Source organism: Herpailurus yagouaroundi, unplaced genomic scaffold, assembly GCF_014898765.1.
Source record: "Herpailurus yagouaroundi ecotype Mexico unplaced genomic scaffold, PumYag 139, whole genome shotgun sequence".
NCBI lineage: Eukaryota > Metazoa > Chordata > Mammalia > Carnivora > Felidae > Herpailurus > Herpailurus yagouaroundi.
This window is the reverse complement of record NW_024412394.1, coordinates 44254725-44274032: the sequence shown is the minus strand read 5'-3', so window position 1 is coordinate 44274032 and position 19308 is coordinate 44254725. Positions and strand designations below refer to the sequence as shown.

Sequence of the window (19308 nt, the reverse complement as noted above, 5' to 3'; positions counted from 1 at the left end):
GAGTGTTTTCCATCCTCTTGTGTCAGCTGCTGTCCCCATCTGCACAGCAGTGACCCCCATCTGTGGCTACCCAGGCCCACAGACCCAGCAGGTCTTCCTGCTACTCTCTCAAGTCAGAAAGAAGCATTACCACCACCCTCACAGGGCTGGCCAGGAACTAGCAAACAGGCTATATCTGTACAAAAAGGCAGATATCTAGAAATCTCAAGCCCTTACCCACCACAGAGAAAGTGTTTTCCCATTCCTTCTTTTCTCTCCCTTACACTATTCCTGTTCATCTAAAAGAACTATTTAGGGATGGATAGAGACCAAAGCGTAATGAAAGTCACATGTGCAAAGATCCTGAAAGAGGAAAGGCCGTCCTTTAAGAGAGGAGTAGAGCGCTGAAAGACACCTGGAGACAAGAAGGAGTGAAAAGCAGAGCCAGCCTATCAGAGGTTCTCCAGGGAAGCAGAAAGACAAGCCGGACAACCTCTCCCAGAGCAGCCACCATTTTAGGCTTTAGATAAAAGGGGGCAGGGGTGAGGCTTCTGTTTTCACAAGCTATTTCATCTTGGTTCTTAAACCCTACAGTTAGATTTGGAGGACCGTGTCTCTGGCCTCTCCTCTCAAGCAGTCACCAAGCACCCTTGAAAAAGCCCAGAAGGCAACATTTTCATCCACGTCCCAAATTAATCAGCCTGGGCCACCAAATCCCCAAGGACATGAAAGAAACAAAGACTGCAGTCTGGCAGTATTTTGTATAATGTCCATTTTCAAAGCCTGGGGTTGCTTATCTGAGCTTTGCAGAAACACGAGCTGGCACCGTTTCCCCATTTGGGAAATGCCAGCATGTCAGCCTCCAGAGTCTGATATTTTCACATGGTGAGGAACCCGGTGTCTGGGCCCTAACACCCCGTGTGGGAGACAGCACCGCGGCGAGCTCACAGGGGAGCTGACAAGCAGGCAGCTGCTGTCTCCGGAACACAGCAAACACAGCTGCCTTCGGTGCCTCTGCTGCTCCTGAAAACCCCCTCCCCAAATTCCCTGAATGTCAGATTTCTTCATAATATTAGCATCACCAGAAACAACTTCTTGAGAGGAAATGAATCCTAAGTGAGCTTCCTGGGGCAGCAGGGAGACCAATTGCTCTTTTGAGCAGCTGAAAGCACTCCTGCCAATAACAGCAACCGTGACGAATTGTGAGGGCACCTCAAAGCCACACCTGAAAAGGAAGTTACCTTTTCCAGGTGCACACGTGGTAGTTTAGGCCAATTCATAGCATTGGAGGAGGGAGAAAGATCTCAAACCCAAACACAGACAGAATGGTTAGCAGGCGTCAGACACTCTCACGGCCGTGTCAACATCACCCCTTCTCCCATACACATTCCCAACACTTTCATCCCTTCTTCCAATTATCTCATCTTTCCTCCTCCAACCCAGCTTCCCACACCACTCCTGGGCACACTCTGTCCTTCGTAAAGACAGGTCAAGCAATTCTCTCCACCTCTTTCAAATTGGGAAGATGCATGTAGACATGGACCTTTCTATGGAGTGAATAAAGGCTCTTCATCGATACCTTTGCAGGGCCATGATGGGTTCACATGCCCATGGGGGCTGTTTCCTTGAAGTTGGACCTTGATTTCCATATTAAGGTGTAAACATCAACAGATGTGTTTTCCAAGTGACCACCAACTCAGCCACAGGACTGGAACATTAAGGAAAGATCCAAAAGATGCTTATAAACCCTGAAAAATGAGCGTGCATGTGCATGCACACACACACACACACACACACACACACACACACACACACACACTTGACAGCATGGCCAGAAAGTCACTCCAAGAAGCTGCTGGCCAATGTCACAGATCTAAAGCCCCACAGTAACCAGCATGTGTGGAGGAAGACCTAACAACCCATTCAGATCTGAGATAAAAATTCCCAACTGCAGCCACACTATCTTCTTACCCGTCAACCCCCAAACTCCAGTAGTGGGCATGTCACCCAGGATGCCAATCTCCATTCCGGTCTGGGCCATAAATTTCTAATTAGTTATGTGTTCTTATCTCTTTCTTCCTTCTATTCCTAGGAACAACCATCCCCAGCGAAACACAGAGAAGTCACTCTCTTCACCCATCACCCCTTCTCTCTCCAAGCAAAGGCATTTGAGAAACCAAAGGTAAAGCCTGCGTAGGCCGATTCTGGTGGCTGGGGAGCCTAAGGTCGGAACTTCTGAATCACAGCTTTAGAAGCTTAATTCCCTTATTGCACAGAGATGTGACTAGGCCCCCAGGTCAAGACTAATGGTGCACCCACCTTGCCCACACCTGAGTGGGTAGGACCACACAGAGATCAGATGAGAGTCTACAAAGTTATGAGTCAGGCTCATGATAGACCAGAGTCCCTGGGTATTCCTAAAGCACTTCTAAAAGCAACATATCCCAGCAAGAAATTATGCCCTAACTTCCAAAATCAGAGTCTCTGTAGTGTCCTCCCAGGACAGTGCTTTAAAAAAATGCAGACATGGTCTTGTTCTCCAGTTTACTTTTCCTTTTTATAGATTCTGTGTGACCCACTACCTTCTACTTGTACTCATCACTTTAAATCTCAAGTTTGCAGATTTCTTTTCTGTGAATCCATTTTCAGTAAACAACTTCTTTCACATGCTGTGGATTTTTATTTCTTCCAATTAAAGAGATCTTGCTTCTGGGACCTTGAAGTATTCTCTTCCTACTATCTTTTGACTTGAGTGTGCATCTTACTTTTGAAGTCTGAATCTAGCCACTCAGTTCAGCCTAGAGATATCACACACACACACACGCACACACATGCACACACCTCTTTCCTTCTGAAATGGACATATTCCCAAATTTCTCTACATTATCAAGTTTTATGCAGTTCTTGGGTATTTCCTAGAAAGTACTCAGCTACCCATCAGACCTCAAAAATGTGGTGACTGACAGCTGGCAGAGAAATTCTGGGTGCATCTTCTTCCTGTCTATCCCCATGTCTCTGCTGCACAGCAGTAACTTGTTTCCAGGAGCAAAACATGGAGCAGGTTTCTCAAGCCTGGGGTCTACCTCGGTCTTAAAATCAGAATCAATGCCAATAGAAGAACAACTTCCAAAACCAGAAACAGGACTTAAGATTTTGTGCAGATAAACTTCAGCCAACACCTGAAATGGAGAGATGCTTCATTAACTAGTGGGCATCCCTTTTCCACCAGCTGGTGCCTCAGAGAGGACAGTGGTTTGGATTCCTAAATCCACCTCCTCCCCTTAATGCTCTGGGAAGCCACATAGTAGTAAATAGACTAGAAAGTAATTTTTAAAGTTAGCATTTCCTGACTCTGTCAGTCTCCCTAGTTCAATCCAGCAAATGCTTACTGCATGACTACTAGGTACCAGGACACAATGACTATCCCTGAGCCCTTTGGAGAATCTTTGGAGATGGTAATAGATCTTTGCATTGCACCACAGCACAGACTAAGATAGGACTGCATGGACCAGGCCCCCAGTGCCCTCCTCTTCCCTCTGGTCTCTTTTCCATAAGCACCAACAGGGCAGGGCCTCCTCCGCTTTGCTCACTGTTGTATTTCCAGCAACCCACACAAGGCCTCACTCATAGCAGAAATGCAATACTTGTTGAATTAGTTTCTCCTATGGTGGAGACGCCCCCAAATTATCTTTCATTCTCTTAGTCGACCCTGAACTGGAGAGCAGAGTTCTCCCATCCTAACAGAAACTTTGGCTGGACATCGAGAAGAGAAACATACCCACACAGGGGAAAACACACTCCAGAGAGAAGCCATGACGCCTCCATCTGGAAAGGATTTCCAGAGAAGAGACGAGTCATAGCTCTGAGGTAGGTGTGGGGGCGGCAGGCACACTGCTCCCAGCAACCGGGCTTCAGCCCCAGCTCTGAAGATTTAGGAAGCTAGGTTTTCACAATCCTCCAGGGCTGAGAAAGGTAATGAACTGGGACACACTAACCAAGTGGAGGAGAATGATTTATAACCATGGCATCAATTCGGTGAATTACAATAAGGAATAAAATGGCCAAGCAGACCAGAGAACATGCTTTACGTGGTCTGGGAAACAAACTTTAAGACCCAAAGATTAACTGATACTGTGGAATAGAGCAAAGGAGTTATGCAATATAATAAAACAGGGCTCTACTCTACCCCACTACACAAGTGCCAGGATGCCGTGCTATTTGTTCTATATCCCAACACGGACATCCTACTATAGCCACAAATGAGGCCACTCCCATGGTGGGCTGGGGTCCCCACCACAGAAATGCCATAAGTTTAACTCCTACCTCTTTCTGGACTTCACTTTCCTTGGTCTGGACTTCAAGAAATTCTAGGCATATTGAACAAAACAGTAGAATCCCAAGTTGACCACTCTGTTATAGTTAAGGTTTTCTGGGTCCCCAATACTATTTTTGCTCTACTCCTAAGCCTTCAGAAAAAGTATGTTTTTTATTTGTTATTTGTTTTTTTTTTTTTAAGTTTATTTATTTTTGAGAGAGAGAGAGAGCAAGAGCAGGGGAGGGGCGGAGAGACAGAGACAGAGAGAGTCCCAAGCAGGCTCTGTACTGTCAGCATGGAGCCCAAAGCGGGGCTCGAACTCACTAACCATGAGATCGTGATGTGAGCCAAAACCAAGAGTCTGACACTTAACCGACTGAGCCACCCAGGTGCTCCCAGAAAAAGTATGTTTAAAAGTACTAGAGTCAAATCAAAACACCAGCTATCACAAAGCAGTATTTCACAATGAGTTTTCGCTTCACACCCATTAGGATAGCTGTTATAAAACAAAAACAGAAACAAAACCAGAAAATAACCAGTGTTAGCAAGGATAGAGAGAAACTGGAACACTTGTGCGTTGCTGACGGAAAGGTAAAATGGTGCCGCTGCTAGCTCCTCAAAAATTTAAACATGGAATACTTTATAATCCCTCAATTCCAGCTCTGGAATTATACCCCAAAGAGTCAAAAGCAGAGACTCCAACAGCTATTTGTACACCAGTGTCCTCAACAGCATTATTCACAATAACTGTAAGCGGGGGGCAGTACAAATGCAGACTGGCAGTTGAATGAATAAACAAAACACAGTATATCCATGCAATGGGTATTATTCAGCCTTAAAAAGAAATTCTGACATATGCGACAACATGGATGAGCCTTGAAGACATTATGTTAATGAAATAAGCCAGACACATGAGGACAAATACTGCAGGATTCCTTTACGCGAGGAACCTAGAGTACTCAATTCACAGAGGCGGAAAGTAGAATGGTGGTTGCTGAGGTCTGGGAGAAGCAGGAATGGGAAGTTATCATTTAGTGGGTACAGAGTTTCAGTTTGGGATGATGAAAATGTTCCGGAGGCAGATAGTGGTGATGGTTGCACAACAATGTGAATTTTATGTTATACATATTTTGCCAAAACTGTTAAAAGTTCTAAAAAATTTTTCTAATAAGAAAATAATAAAAATCAGCACTTCCCAACCAACGTCCTTGGGGAAAGCATAATTGAGAGCTCCTGAAGCAAAAGACCACCCCGGGGGACATCCAGGCATCCCTCCCGGTGTGGGTCCTTCTGCTATGGCCAGCTTTCAAGGATTCAGCTATGTTCTTTTCCAGAGCCCTTGTGGTGAGTCCTTTCCATGTAAAAGGAATATTCTATCCAGGATGTGAGGAATCTTCCTCCTGCATACCAGAGAGAGCCATGGGCAACGGGGGGAAAATACTGGTGCAGCCCTGGCTCAGGTCCCCTTACCTCCACCAGTCCTGGAGACACACTGGTTGCTTCACAAGCTCTCCTTTTGACCAGTTTCACCTTCTGTTGTCCCTGTCATTAGCCAACCTCATTTCAGCAGAAGTCCATTACAAGTTACTATTCCCAAGCTTCCAGAGCCTTCTTGTGGATTGCATTTAAAGTCACAAAGAGGAAACACCATAATCTTCTAAAATGGGCTCCAGTCTCTGGGGAATGTTTTCTGGAAACCAGCTAGAATTTATGGATCTGCAAGACAGGACTGCCAATATTTTTATTTTGCCAAATAAGGACATTTTTTGAAAACGACTATTATTAATAATTATCATCCCATAAGCAAAAAGTCATTTTAAGCACCTTCCAAGCGACAAAGAGATAATCTCACAGTAAAGGCAGTCCTCTGCAAGAAAGGAAAGCTGACAGTGACATCAACATGTTCATAGGAGGCAGATACTTTTACGTGGGTCTGTATTACACTGCCTCGGTCCATTGCATTCGCATGAAAGCTGCCCGAAATGGCTTAGACATCCATCCTCTCTGAAAGCAAAGGAAAGGACTCGGAGGGATGTGGTGAGATTTTCTTCTACAGAATCTATGATTCTGTAACTGCATAAAATATCAAGTGTTTTCCATTTGTATCACGAACTCAATGATGTGTGTCTATTTGTAAAAATTGTGTGTGTGTACACGTGTGTGTGTGTGTGTGTGTATACAGTGCAGTATGGATATAGTACTGTCACAGGCTGAACTGTGCCCCCCTAAAATTTGTATGTTGTAGCCCTAACCACCCCCAAACCTTAGAATGTGGCTACATTTGAAGACAGGGCCTTTACAAAAGGAACGAAGTTAAAATGAGGCCTTTAGGGTGAGCCCTAATCCAATCTGGTGTTCTTACAAAAAGTAATAAGGACACAGGGAGGGATGCCAGGGCCACTTGTGCACATAGGGACAGCGAGAGGATGGCCACCTACAAACCAGAGAGAGAGAGGCCTGGAACACATCCTTCCCTCAGCCCTCAGAGGAAACCAGCCCCTGATGACACCTTGATCTTGGACTTCAAGTCTCCAGAACTGTGAGGAAATAAATTTCTATTGTTTTAGCCACTCAATCTTTGATATTTTGTTATGAGAGCCCTAGCAAACTAATACAGTTTTGATTATTTAAACTGTCATAGGGGCACCTGGGTGGCTGAGTCAGTTAAGCGTCTGACTTCAACTCAGGTCATGATCTCATGGTTCGTGGGTTTGAACTCCACACTGGGCTCTGCACTGACAGCTTGGAGTCTGCTTCAGATCCTCTCTTTACCTCTTTTTCTACCCCTCCCCTGCTCTCATGCTGTCTCTCAAAAATAAATAAACATTAAAAAACATAAATAAAAATGAAAAATAAATAAATAATAAACTGTCCTAGAAAGTCCGTGAAAATTGACTTACTAAACCAACCACTTTTACTGTAACTAAACAACAAAAAATTTCTGGAAAGAAAACCCTTTTTGAAATGTCATTAACCTACCCCACTATATGCCATCTTCAACAATTTGTGATGTTCTCATCAACATGTCCTTCAAGAAGAACATGTTAAAATGAGTATGGGTCCATTCAGCCCAACGAGGATATTTTAAACACTATGAGTTCCACTATGAAAGATTTTGTGGGGTTTCAAAAGTCAAGGCCTATGCCCTGAAAGAATTCAGACTTCTATTTGAAACCAAACTCTCCTCTGTTAAATATCACCCCTTCAAATACACACACAGAGACATTAAGGTGCAATGCAAAAGCCTGATGACACAGGCAGACAATACGTGAATGGGATTATGATGAAAGAGAGGCTCATTACAGCAAGGGGCCAGGTGGGGGAGGGCTCAAAGACAGTCCTCTGAGCTTTGCCTACTCTATTCCACCTGCCAGCCTGGACTGCCATCTACCCCCTACTCTGGATTCCTGCCAACCTTTGAGAATAATGCTCAGTCACCACTTCCCCCCTGACCAGAGTCCTGCCCAAGCCCATGAGGATTGTCTCCCTTCATTCAAATCCTGTCATGTGGATTACCTGACTCTCTCACTTTAATGAGTATATAAGTCAGATTCCCTCAGGATCAGACTTCACCTCTCCCTGAACTCTCATGCTGATTTACAGAGCTGTTATTATAAAACATCATGGCCAGGTGAATTACCATTTTAACAATACTAGGAAAACAACCACCCTTTCCATTTTAATTAGTGGAGTTTGTGAAACATTCATCATAATAGGGCTAAGGAGAATGAGACTGGCCATATCTTAAATCACTTTGAGGACGATCTGGCAAACGAGCCTACTTTGTATTTACTGCTCATGCTATCTGTCTCCAAACAGCACACACTGTTCTTTACAGCCCTGAGCTGAATCATTCTTTTGACAAATAAGCCAAAAGGAGAAGGACCAGGTATTCCAATCTCTGTTCCACAGAAAAGGAAATTTAAACCAAAGCAGTGGTTTATTTAAGAGCTCCAGACCGAACCATAGGAAGGCTACACTTTCTCATTATCATCATATCCTCCTTTGTCTGGGATTCTTAAACTAAGGTGTATGTCTTTGTCTTTTCTAGTTTTTCCACCTACCGTACCCACTGCCAACCTAGTACAGTCCCTAATTACAAGCAGACAGAGTCTGGCAGAGCAAGGCCAGCCAGGCTCCAGGCTCCCCCGGGCCTTCTCAACTGCAAGGAAGGACTGGCCAGAAGACAGCCAGACAGAGCCTTGCACAGCAAGAGTCAGAAATGCCAGTTCCTTGCTCTGCCTGCCGAGGACTGGGGATATCAACCCCCCAAGTCTCAGGACATACCTGGCTCATCCTCCCGGTTCAATGTTCCTACATCCAAGTCCGGAGTACATGTAAGTAACATCAAGCAAACAGACCGTTACTCTTTACTGTTTCAACCTAAGCATATATAATCCATACTCTGAGCTGGTGCAGCTGTGGGGCCTGATCAAATGTCAATCCTATTTTTCTCTTCCAGTGCCCCTTAAAATGCATTCAAAAGAATGCATTTAAAAGACTTAGAAGGTTATATTTTCAAATTAAATAAGTACAGATATGTTATAGAGTAAACTGCAAATATCAAAAGAATGTTCAAGAGAAATACATATTTGCTTCTGGTGGCTTTGGCCTATGCTTCAGACTCCCAGAAACATGGGTTAACTATCCTCTCCTACTAAGGTAATTTAATGGAGACTTCAGAGGAGCGCTGGTTGGAATATATGTCGGTTTACATGATAGAGCATCCCGATCTTCAGATTCACCTGTTGCTTTGTTTTTTTCTTTTTTCTTCCACACAAGAGAATTATATTGGGGGAGGCGGTATCTACACAAATATTCGTAGAAATACAGGTGCTGTTTACACCCACATATCCTCACTTATCTCTAATTTTTCTTTCTTGATCAACTAGGCAACTGTAAAGCTGACCTGTAGGAAGCAGCCCCCTCAGCCTGCCCCACCTCTGCCTTTAATTGTTGTTTTTGCTGTTACCAAGGACATGAAGAAAACAAAGGCACCTTTGAGGAGAGTGATTATTTGAAGCTTATAAATTATTTTCACTTGAAGGGTTACAAAATTTACTAATGTTCTCCAGTCAGGTGAAAATCGCATAGATCTTGGTAACAGAGGCACAAGCAACAATTCAACTCAGACTTTAACTAAAATCCATAATTTTAGTATTTCATAAAAAGATGCTCAACTTCTGGTTTTTTACTTCACATCTCCGCAACACCATAATGGATTGAAGAATCATGTTTGCAAGGAAGGAGAAGCAAAAACGCATACTTGCCCCTCTTTCTAATAGGACTAAGCAGTTCTTATTTTCTAGTCAAGAAGAAAAATCACTTTGCACCCTGACATAAGCTAAAAATAACATGACCATCCTGTCTGAAAGTTGGTCCCCCAGATAGCAAAACCTTGAACATGTCCCATAAACCTGGGCTCCCTAAGGGCAACCATTTTTTTCTCCTCATTATTTGTTATGGGGTGTCTGAAGATAAGTCATAACTTTGGGGAAATACAGTAATCATGCGTGAAAGTTGCTTTCGACCATGAACAAAAGACTAATGGACACTTGAGAACTCTGAAAATCTTATGGGGTATTTTCTTTCAACTATTCATTGTATTTTTATTTCATGAGTCAATCTTCTGAAGCCTAACACCCCTGCACTCTGGGCAAGTAAATATTTTCTTTCCTTTTCTAAACGCTCCTACCTCCAAGTCTGGAGTACATGTAACATCAAGCGAATAGACCGTTACTCTTTACTGTTTCGACCTAAGCGTATATAATCCATACTCTGAGCTGGTGCAGCTGCGGGACCTGAGCAAACGTCAATTTTATTTTTCTCTTCTGTTGCCCCTTAAAATGCATTCAGTGGATTCATCCTCCCTGTCTTCAGATGAACACTTGAGTAGATCCTTGGGTAGACCTTTCTGCTCAAGCAACCACTTCAAAGTCCCAAAGGAATTCAAGTTTGCAGTCTGGAAATAAAAGAAACTCCAACCTGGTTATAACATTAAATCTCCTTCCCTATGCCAGCTAGGTCCTGCTGCCCACTAGTCTCTGCAGGGATTGGGGGAATGTTGATCTCTTTTCTTATTCTCCACTTTATGTGCAACTGCTGGTCAGTTTATCACCCTGCCAAAATCAAAGTAGGGGCCAGGACTATATGGCCCCTCTGTTTATGGGTACTTTAATGATACTCACTCTCCTTCAGCTGACTGCTCACTCTTCCTTAGTCTCTGGATTTCTGGAAACTCTAGCTGCTGGGGTGCCCTCACTCCTGGGCTGAATTTAGAGTGGCTCCAGGTCAGCCCTCTTTCCTACATGGTCCCACTTGGTCCCACAGGAAGGTCTATGATATCTTTTGCCCTAACAAACTCTGTGAAGGCAGGTGATCCTACTGCCCAGGCCACCACATGAGCCCCAAATGCAAGAAACACCTGTACAGTTCAGCTAGTGTTTCTTCAAAAGTCCCCCTTGCTGGATTTGGGATGAAGGAAATGATCTTTCTGAATAAATCTCTTTAATAAAGCCTCCTCTCATAATCCTCATATTCTTTTTTAAATTTTTTTTTCAACGTTTTTTATTTATTTTTGGGACAGAGAGAGACAGAGCATGAACGGGGGAGGGGCAGAGAGAGAGAGGGAGACACAGAATCGGAAACAGGCTCCAGGCTCCGAGCCATCAGCCCAGAGCCTGACGCGGGGCTCGAACTCACGGACCGCGAGATCGTGACCTGGCTGAAGTCGGACGCTTAACCGACTGCGCCACCCAGGCGCCCCCTCATAATCCTCATATTCTTGAAGCAGCCAGTGGGGTATGTTATGCAAAAGTTCTCAAATATATACACTAAAATTTCTACTTGGTGGTCTAGCACTGTCTTTTGGAATTTCACATAATTTGAATGTGTGGCTCAGTCAAAACTTTACTTCAGTACCCTACTTACATACCTATACATACAAATGCATAGACTATAATTTCCAATTACTTTTAAAGTTTATTTACTTTTATGTATCTAGTAAAGTTGAGGAATTTGAGCATTGAAAGGGGCAGAGACATAGAAGTCAATACTCTCTCACTGGGGGGGGGGGGGGGGGGAACAAAGAAAAAATACTGACAAAAAAACACCTAAAATTGGCTTGATCTGGTACTGGGAACAAACCTACTTCCTCTTCTCCAGATATCTGAGGACTGGTCTCATAACTGGCCAAGGCTCCTCTCTGCCAGGCTACATACTTATTGTTCCTCACATGGCCTAGTCTTCAGATCCTCATCATCTAGGTCACTTTGCTCTGGATGCTGCAAAGTTAGTTTCTGTCCTCCATTAAGGGGCCACCAGAAGGGGATGCTGTGTGGAGGGAGCCTAGGCTCCCATGATCCAGTCATCACAGGTTTGAGGTAGATGGTAGTAGTTAAGGGCCCAGGTTCTAATCCCAGCTCTACTGTTTACTGGCTATGTAATCTTAAACAAATTATTTAATCTTTCTGTGCTTCAGCCTTCTCATCTGTTACCGGAGAATGGTGATAATTATATTCCCTACTTCATGAAGTTGTTACAGGGATTGAGATAAAATTGTGAAACACTCATAATTATGCCTGTCACATAATAAGCTCCACACAAATGTCTGTTTAAAAAAAAAAAAAAAAGACCTGTCATTGTCATTGCAACCCAAGTTTGCGACTGAGTAGCTACTTCACATTATGGTCCTTTCAGGGCTTGGTGAGCCACTGAAATCCTTGGGTTTTTTTTTCATTTACGTGAATTATGAATTGCTTCTCACTGGGGTCACTCCATCTTTTACTTTTTAAATTGACTGTGAACCTAAATGCAAGACTAGGCCTTCAGCCTTCTAGTATTATTATCTCTTGTCCAGATATAAAATGTGTCTCATGGAGTATCCTGCCAGATTTGTACTTGCCACATCTCTGATAAATGTCTCCTCTATGTCTTTCTCCTGATAAATAATACCAAGGAGGTGCAGGGACAGGGAGAGAGCCTTGTTGTACATCCTCTATTCCCTTATTTTATCCTTAGGGACAGTATGAGACTTTGCAAAATGCTTCTGCAAAGGCAGGACACTCTTTGGGCCATCTGTAATGAGGAACAGGGACCAATGACTAAATTATTTGTATGTCTCTAGCTTTGGGAAGCCCCATTTGTAAAATGTAAATAGCAATATCCACCTAGCTGTGAGAAGTAAAGGAGATTGTGCCCAAAAGTGGGCACTAGGGCACTAGGAAGCAGCTTGCTAAGTCACTGCCATACTGAAAACATTAAAAGGTCAAAAATAAATATTCTCCAGAAGACATAGCATATTGGGCCACAAAATCAGTCTCAACAAATACAAGAAGATCCAAGTCATATCATGTACCTGCTCTGACCACAACACTATGAAACTAGAAGTCAACCACAGAAAAAAATCTAGAAAGACCAGAAAGACATGGAGGTTATATAACATTCTACTAAACAATGAATGAGTCAACCAGGAAATAAAAGAAGACATAAAAAGATATATGGAAACAAATGAAAATGAACATAATGGTCCAAAATATTTGGGCTTCAGCAAAAGTGGTCCTAAGAGGGAAGTATATAGCAATACAGGCCTACCTTATGAGCAAGAAAAATCTCAAGTAAAAACCTAACCTTACACCTACAGGAGCTAGAAAATGAACAACAAATGAAGCCTAAAGCCAGCTGAAGGAAGGAAATAATAAAGATTAGAGCAGAAATAAATGATATAGAGACAAAACAAAAACAAAAACAATAGAACATTAGAACAAATCAATTAAACCAGAAACTGGTTCTTTGAAAAAAATCAACAAATTGATAAACCTCTATCCAGACTTACCTAGAAAAAGTGAAAAGAACTCAGATAAATAAAATAACAAATTAGAGAGAAGAAATAACATCCAACACCACAGAAATACAAACAATTATAGGAGAATACTATGAAAACTATATGCCAACAAATTGGACAACCTAGAGGAAATGGACAATTTCCTAAAAGCATATAACTACCAAAACTGAAACAGGAAGAAATAGAAAATTTGAACAGACTGATACCTAGCAAAGAAATCAAATCAGTAATCAAAAAACTCCCAAAACAACAGTCCAGGACCAGATGGCTTTACAGGTGAATTCTATCCAACATTTAAAGAAGAGTTAATACTTATTATTCTCTGGGAATGCAAGCTGGTGCAGCCACTCTGGAAAACAGTATGGAGGTTCCTCAAAAAACTAAAAATAAAACTACCCTACAACCTGGCAATTGCACTACTAGGTATTTATCCGAGGGATACAGGTGTGCTGTTTCAAAGGGACACATGCACCACCATGTTTATAGCAGCACTATCAACAATAGCCAAAGTATGGAAAGAGCCTGAATGTCCAACAACAGATGAATGGATAAAGAAGATGTGGTATATATATACAATACAGTATTACTCAGCAGTCAAAAAGAATGAAATCTTGCCATGTGCAACTACGTGGATGGAACTGGAGGGTATTATGCTAAGTGAAATTAGTCAGAGAAAGACAAATAACATATGACTTCACTGACATGAGGACTTTAAGAGACAAAACAGATGAACATAAGGGAAGGGAAACAAAAACAATATAAAAACAGGGAGGGGGACAAAACAGAAGAGACTCATAAATATGGAGAACAAACTGAGGGTTATGGGAGGGATTGTGGGAGGGGGGATGGGCTAAATGGGTAAGGGGCACTAAGGAATCTACTCCTGAAATCATTTTTGTACTATATGCTAACTAATTTGGATGTAAATTTAAAAAAAATAAAAAGTAAAACAAGTTTACATAAATAAATAAATAAATACTTATTCTTCTCAAACTATTCCATAAAATAGAAAAGGAAGGAAAACCTCAAAAATCATTTTATGAAGTCAACATTACCCTGATGCCAAAACCTGAGAAAAAAAGCACAAAGAGAACTATAGGCCAATCAATATTTCTGATGAACACAAATGCAAAAATCCCCAACAAAATAGTAGCAAACCAAATCCAACAGTACATTAAAAAAATAATCCACCATAATCAACTTGGATTTATTCCTGGGTTGCAAGTGTGGTTCATATTTGCAAATCAATCAATGAGATACATCACATTAATATAAGAAAGGATAAGAACCCTATGGTTATTTCAATAGATGCAGAAAAGCACTTGACAAAGAACAACATCCATTCGTGATAAAAACTCTCAACACAGTAGATTTAGAGGGAGCATACTTCAACATAGTAAAGGCCATATATAGCTAATATCATCTTAAATGGAGGAAAAGTGAGAACTTTTCTTCTATGATCAGGAACAAGACAAGGATGTCCATTTTCTCCACTTTTGTTCAATATAGTACTGGAAGTCCTAACCACAACAGACAACAAAAATAAATAAAAGTCATCTAAATCGGCATGGAAGAAGTAAAATTTTCACTATTTGCAGATGACATGATACTATATAAAGAAAACCTGAAAGACTCCACCAAAAACTGCTAGAACTGATTAATGAATTTAATAAAGTTGCAGGATACAAAATCAATGTACAGAAATCTGTTGCATTTTTATACACTAATAATTAAGTAGCAGAGAAAGAAATTAAGAAAACCATCCCACTTACAAACTGCACGAAAACCAATAAGATACCTAGGAATAAACCTAACCAAAGAGGTGAAAGACCATACTCTGAAAATTATAAAACACTGATGAAATAAATTGAAGATGACGAAATAAGTGAAAAGACATTCCATGCTCATGGATTGGAAGAACCAATATTATTAAAATGCTTATACTACCCCAAATAATCTATACATTTAATGCAATCCCTATCAAAATACCAACAGCATTTTTCACAGAACTAGAATAAAAATCCTAAAATTATATGGAACCACAAAAGACCTCGAATAGCCAAAGCAATCCTGAAAAAGAAATACAAAGCTGGAGGCATCATAGTTCTATACTTCAAATTATATTACAAAGCTGTAGTAATCAAAACAGGTGATACTGACACAAAAATAGACACACAGATCAATAGAACAGAAAACCCAGAAATGAACCCACAATTACATGATCAATTAATCTTCAACAAAGCAGAGAAGAATATCCAATGGAAAAAAGACAGTCTTTTCAACAAATGGTGTTGGGAAAACTGGACAGCCACATGCAAAAGAATGAAACTGGACCATTCTCCTTCACCATATACAAAAATAAACTCAAACTGGATGAAAGACTAAATGTGAGACCTGAAACCATAAAAATCATTGAAGAAATAACAGGCAGTCATTTCTCTGACATCAGCTGTAGCAACTTTTTCTTTTTTTTTTTTTAATTTTTTTTTCAACGTTTATTTATTTTGGGGACAGAGAGAGACAGAGCATGAACGGGGGAGGAGGGGCAGAGAGAGAGGGAGACACAGAATCGGAAACAGGCTCCAGTCTCTGAGCCATCAGCCCAGAGCCTGATGCTGGGCTCAAACTCCCAGACCGCGAGATCGTGACCTGGCTGAAGTCGGACGCTTAACCGACTGCGCCACCCAGGCGCCCCTGTAGCAACTTTTTCTAGATAAGTCTCCTGAGGGAAGGTAAACAAAAGCAAAAATAAACTATTGAGCTATGTCAAAATAAAAAGCTTCTGCACAGCAAAAGAAACAATCAACAAAAGTAAAAGGCAACCTACAGAATGGGAGAAGATGTTTGCAAATGACATATCCAATAAAGAATTAGTATCCAAAGTTTATGAAGAACTTATAAAACTCAACACCCAAAAAACAAATAATACAATTTAAAAATGGGCAGACGACATGAATAGACATTTTTCCAAAGAAGACACAGATGGCCAACAGACACATGAAAAGATGCTCAACATCACTGATCACCAGGGAAATGCAAATCAAAACTTCAATGAGATATCACCCCACACCTATCAGAATGGCTAAAATCAACAACACAAAAAAAAAAAAAAACAAAACAGGCTTTGCCAGGATGTGGGGATAGGGGAGCCCTCTTGTACTATTGGTGGGTATGCAAACTGGTGCAGCCATTCTGGAAAACAGTATGGAGTTTCCTCAAAAAGTTAAAAATAGAACTACCCTACAATCTAGTAATTTCACTACTAGGTGTTTGCCCAATGAACACAAAAACATTAACTCAAAGGGATACATGCACCCTAATGTTTATAGCAGCATTATATACAATAGCCAAATTATAGAGCCCAAGTGTCCATCGACTGATGAATGGATGAATGGATAAAGAAGATGTGGTATATATCAGCAATGGAATATTACTCAGCCATAAAAGAAGAATGAAATCTTGCCATTTGCAATGACATGGATAGAGCTAGAGAGTATTGTGCCAAGCAAAATAAGTCAATCAGGGAAAGACAAATACCATATAATTTCACTCATGTGTAGAATTTGAGAAACAAAACAAATGAGCAAAGGGGGGAAAAGAGAGAGAGAGAGGCAAATCAAGAAACAAACTCTTAACTATAGAGAACTGATGGTTACCAGAGGGGAGGCAGGTGGGGGGAATAGGTGAAATAGGTGATGGGGATTAAGGAGGGCACTTGTGATGAGCACGGGGTGTTGTAAGGAAGTGTGGAATCATTATACTTTACACCTGAAACTAGTATTACACTGTATGTTAACTATCTGGAATTTAAATAAAAACTCTAAAAAAATAAATAAAAGGTTAAAAATAAGGAATTTATAGAGGAATTCTGATTGGCAAAATATCAGGCCTAGAGAAATGGGGAAGAGGAAGGCTACATTTTCCAGAATGTGCAGATGATACAATTTGCAAAGTGAAACCCCACCATGAGCAGAGTGGGGGTAGCCTAGAAGGATGAAGAGGGACATCCAGGGATAGGTATGGACACCCCTACAGAGGCAGCAGGATGGACAACACAGAACAATATACACACACATTTGATAAAACAATACTCTCCCTTGCACATACAATGCACTTGATGTTTTCTCTCCCCTGCTATTTACTTTCACGTTAAAAAAAAAAAAAATGCTGATGATGGAGCACCTGGGCGGCTCAGCTGGTTAAGCATCCAACTCTTGATTTTGGCTCAAGTCATGATCTCACATTTCACGGGACTGACTCTGCATCAGGCTCCATGCTGACAGTGCAGAGCCTGCTTAGGATTCTCTCAATCTCTCTCTCTCTCTCTCTCTCTCTCTCTCTCTCTCTCTCTCTCTCTCCCCCCCCCAGTCTCTTTTACTCTCTCTCAAAATAAATAAAATAAACTTTTTTTAAAATGCTGGTGCAACTCACTACATTCATATCATTACCCTATATGAGTTATAACCCACATTTGAAAAACAACGGGGTATGGCATGCCCCAATCTACAAACGGGTAAGTCTCTAGAAAAGAGAAATCGTTTGACATAAATTGTCTTTGGAAATCCTTTCCTGGGTGGTCTTTAGCTTTCTCCTTTAAAAATTTGTTCTGAACACTGCCAGGATTCAATGTTTCTCTCTTTTGAAAAGTCTGGTTGGGGTTCTCCTCTCTCAAGCCTGCTTTAGGGCGATGGTGAATGCTTTCACCGCTCTAGGATGCCTGTTTTTTGGCCTTGAGCAATCCAGCCCAGTCTTGGGTTTCAAGACCTCTTAAAGGGGTCTTATTTCTTTGCTCCCAGAAAGAAACAAACTGGGAACAACTCTGCCTTCTCCTGCACCTCCTGGTATCCTGTCATGTTCCATAAACATTGGATGATCAGGGCATAACCCCTTGATGTGGACACTCCAATTCATGGTGGCCTCTCCCATCCTGGACCTTACCGGTGGCAGGCCCAGGCCACTTTCCTACCTGTGTTCTTAGTAAGGAACCCCTTGTGATGTACCTAAGGGACACTAGCCTCACAGTCCTAGTTTCCAGGCCTCTACTCCCACTATTAACTGGAGGATTCCGTTGGAAAACTTGTATCTCAACCTAAGTATTTTTCACGTGCAAACTGGAAATACTATCACTTACCTTTGGGGTTTTCATAAGGATTTATAGATGGAAGTTCCCCTCTCTTCCCTGGAATAGCATTGGCAATTTCTCCCAACCTCCCTTTGCTTTCAGGACACCATTAAATGTTTCCTTATGTCATGAGATTAAATCCAGAGTAATTGCTGGGATTCCTCGAGTCTTCTAAACTGCTTAGGAAACCACAAAGCCTCAAAACAACTTTCTAACGAGGCGATCTTTTGTCTTCCTCAATTAATTATGCGGCAAGGATGGAAAAGGAAGAAAAACGAAACCGGCATTTCCCTCTAATCAGTAAAATGACCTGCGGGCAGGCTCCCTAGCGCAAACGAAATGAATTAACTGTCAAGCCAGGGTTGATTCCGAGAACCCTGCCCACCGCAGGGGGCGTGCACCCCGGGCCAGCGGACAGCGCACTTCCCCTGGATGCGTAGGGTCCCCGCGCCCAGAAGGGCTCTCAGCTGTAGGGCACAAAGGTGGCAGGCAGACCAGGGCGTGGAAAGTTTTCTCACGGCCGGGGGAAGGTGTTCCACGGCCTTCCCAGTGGAGCGGAGGAAACCCACCCAAGCCGAAGCCCAAGCCCCGAGCGCCACCGCTCCCGGCCTTTTCGGACGGCCTCCGGCGGGACGCTCCCATCAGCGGGCTGCGAGGAAGGTTATAAACTTGGGTGCTCTCCACGGGGTCTCACTCTTCTCCTGCGCACCTCCAAAGCCTCAATTTTCCCCTTCCCATTCCCATCCTCCCAAACATCCCCCAACTACAGTCCACCCCCAAACCCAACGGAGCCCGACTGCCTGCCTTCTCTCGAGCCTCCCGCACCCAGTGCCTCGGCTCTGCGTGGTCCCGGGCGCCCCGTCCCGCCCGCGGTTACCGGATGGCGCTCCCCGGCCCGCGGGCGCCGCTCCCCCGAGGTGCGTGAGCTTCGCCACCGCCTCCACCTCCTCCCGCGGCCCCGGGCTTGGCGAGTCGCTCCTGGCGCCGCGGTGCGGCGGGGACGCGCGCTCCCGACCTGCAGGCGAGCTGGCCCGGGGATGCCGAGGCCCA

At 42.7% G+C, this 19308-nt stretch overlaps 1 protein-coding gene across 2 annotated transcripts in view; it reads right to left on the bottom strand.

The window, feature by feature from the left end:
• MRAP2 (melanocortin 2 receptor accessory protein 2) overlaps positions 1–19308 on the bottom strand; it is a 55141-nt gene extending 35833 nt beyond the window's left edge. The window contains exon 1 of one of the 2 annotated variants that reach the window (XM_040474079.1): positions 19136–19308. The gene's annotated coding sequence lies outside the window, so the exon portion shown is untranslated. The remainder of the gene's footprint in view (positions 1–19135) is intronic. The other variant, XM_040474078.1, reaches the window with a different exon arrangement.